The sequence below is a fragment of the Hylaeus volcanicus genome, chromosome 8 (assembly GCF_026283585.1).
Source record: "Hylaeus volcanicus isolate JK05 chromosome 8, UHH_iyHylVolc1.0_haploid, whole genome shotgun sequence".
Taxonomy (NCBI): domain Eukaryota; kingdom Metazoa; phylum Arthropoda; class Insecta; order Hymenoptera; family Colletidae; genus Hylaeus; species Hylaeus volcanicus.
The window spans coordinates 18,461,071-18,464,540 of record NC_071983.1 but is presented as its reverse complement, the minus strand read 5'-3'; positions in this window follow the sequence as shown (position 1 = coordinate 18,464,540).

Sequence of the window (3,470 nt, the reverse complement as noted above, 5' to 3'; positions counted from 1 at the left end):
CGAAACGATACTCCAAAAAGTATCCGATTTTACTTGAAACGATTATATACAGAGTGCGGCCGAATAACATGTATTAGTGGGCACGAGGTGATTCCTTATGAAAAAATAAAAACAAAATATGGAATACAATTTTTTCATTTAAAGCCTAATTTTCGAGAAAATCGAGTTTGAAAATTTTATTCGTATGTATGCTGTTACGGCTAAGTTACGTAATAGATAAAATAAAATATTCGTTAAAAGTCTTCTGTGTGTTTTTTCTTGAACTCGGTCACATTTAAATCCTTAGTAGATATTGTTTGCAAACAACATGATGCGCGTTATACGATGCTCGACAAACCGTAACTCAGCCGTAACAGCATACGTACAAATAAGATTTTCAAACTCGATGTTTTCGAAAACTAAATTTTAAATGAAAAACTTTTATTCCATATTTTATTCTTATTTTTTCGTAAGGAACCACCTCGTGTCCACTAGGACATGTTATTCAGCCGCACCCTGTATGTGTAATTAAGATCATGTATGTATTATATGCGATTACGTTTCACGGTCTACGTTTAAAATAAATTGACCGAGCGAAAGATGTGGCGGGCATTCTAATGCGAATATGATACGTTCGAAACGTGCATTAATGTCTGGAAAATTGATGGAGCTCTGATTTCGTACGCGAACACATCTACACGATTGACGGAAGTTTGATCTTAAAAGCAGCTATTACACAACCAGGCTACGAAATAACATCTTCTAGTACGAACAATACACGTATAAACGATGCATTATCGACTATAAGATTGATGTAGCTCTGATTTCAAGTGCGCAACCGTCTACAAGATTGATGCACCTATGAATTCAAGCGCAGACATTACACATTTGAGGAGACATTATCATATTCTATTACGAATACAACACGTTGAAACGATGCATTATCATCTGTGTAATAGAATCGTGATAGGGCACTTCGACCGTCCTACGTATGTTTTGCGTGATACTCCACTGCGTTGCAGATTGTCATATGTCTTTAACGGTAGCCGCTGAAGCGTGGCTGACTAAAAGGCAGTATTGTGGCGACCATTGAACAAGATCATTAAATTATCTATATTTCTGAACTGATCACTTTCTTTCACCTAGAGTCTTACATCTGTAAGATTGATGTAGCTTTGAATTGAGGCGCACACCCGTCTACAAAATTGACGCAACTTCGAAAACTAGCAGAGGTATTATACATTTGAACGGTGCATTATTATTATCGTTCAATAAATTCGACGCGTTTAAGAAAGCTAAGACGAACATTACAACATTTCTCGCAATATACAAACACAACTATAGGAACAACCATTCAACTTTCGTACTGTTCTTTATTTGAAAACATCCCAATTTGATTTAGGGCTACTTTCAATCTCCTTGTTCGATTGTATGCGTTTGCAATTGTTTTCGATATTTCGTCCCACATTGCAAAAAGTGATGAAGTTGAAGCGGAGGGGCGAACGTTGCTCCGTCAGCAATTAGAATTTATAAATTCCGGCGACCCGCGGTCAGTAGCAGCGATGAAAACGTGTTTGCGGCGTTCCTGATTTCGCGTTGGGTAGTTGCGTATCTCCACGGAACATTTATTTCTTTTTCTTTTTTTATACCATGGCCATAAAACACGAGATTCGTGCCTCGGCGTAAAATAGCTTTATTATACAAAATACATGCAAATTATCTTATTTATGGTTATGGCCGCTAATTATATTGCGTGCTTATACACAAAATGTCAACGTGGTCGGAGTTGTGGCGCGGACGTGTAATACGTTTGACTTTTTACGAGGCAGTGCAATGCTTCGTATATACGTAGAAAGCTATACACATATCGTATACATCACAAGCTTAACGATCGCAAAATACCGACAGCTACGCTCGCTGTGTATTGCGATATGCTGACATTACCAAGAACAATATTACCAAAAGAGATCGAGGTAAAAGAGACGATACGATACAGACAAATTAAATGAGACGTAATAGAAAACTATTGTTACCTTCGTGGTTCGAATTTCAGATGACTGAACTTATTGTATAATATTCGCATAAATACGTACAAATAACGTAAAGATAATCGAACGCAAAATTACTGTGATTAACGTCTGACGCAACAAGAATTTATATCGTTTAATCGGCTTAGATTGATATCATGTTTTCGAATAAAAAATAGCGAATAAAGTATGAGCAATCTACGGATAAACTAAGAATTGCAAAAATACTTATGTTACTTTTATATTTAATCACACTTTTCAAATACGTAACCTAAATAGAGACGCGGTAGCGTCTCGGCGCCAAGTACATGAAAAATTATCTGCCACCCTGTATACTGTACTGGCGCTGATGCTACCACGTATCTTTACTCGTAAACCGGCGATTCCAACCTAACTTGAAACTTCTTTAATTAATATCTCATCACGCCTGCAATATTTTCTAAATTTAAATGCATTTTTCTAATGTAAATCGCATGTAAGCTTTCTAATAAACCCAAAATCAACAAAATCGGTTCACGTACAACTGAGATATCGTAATATCATGTCATGATCTGACAAAAACGACTTGTTCTTGTTCTCCCGGTTTTATTTCGTTAAGGAATATTTCGTCAACAGTTAGCCAATAGGAGCTAAGACCGTTCATCGATTCGTCGACTCTCGGAATAGCTCGGCAGAGCTCATCGGTCGGCATAAGAAATACGTGTGTATCGTTTGACAGATATAGGTGACAGTGAGGAACAACTGGATGTAGGTTATTAAGACAGAAGGTAAAAATTTCACCAGATACTGTAAAAAATAATGCACAAGAGCCTACTACATATATAATGTTGCCTTGTAATACGTGTGTGCACACATTAAAAAACCATCATAGTTGTTTTAGCAGTGCGACATATTTTTTATCTATTACAACAAGAAGAGGATCATATAACATCATCAATAAAAGAGTAAATGAAATCCACAATTAAAAGTAGATAGTGTTCACCATTATTTGATAAGTAGGTTTGTGCGCTTAAAGTATATGTACTATCGTTGTAAATTCTTGTGCGTTTTCTGTTTCCACAGTCTTCTATTGATATAAGCAGCGACAGTCATTCCAATAAGAGAAAACGAAGGGATGAATTGCTTGTTTCATAAAGCAAATAATTTGCTGCCTTAAGCTTATAACAGTGATCTCCCATTTGTATTTTAGTAGTAGGTATTGCTATAATGGAAAAATTGTCCGCTTTCGTTGGTCCACTAGTATTGTGATTGAACAAGAGTAATTTCCCAATAAGAATTTTGTTTTGTTTTTAAAGTTTGACAGGTTTATTGAAATTGGTCAGTTAAAATATACTGTGACCTGACAGAGTGTAAAATGGAAGTAATAAAGTGATCTGTATATATTGTTAGTATGAAAATTATGATTTCTATTTTTATTTTAAGCTCTACGTTAATTTACAACTAAAATATGGTTTGTATGTGTTA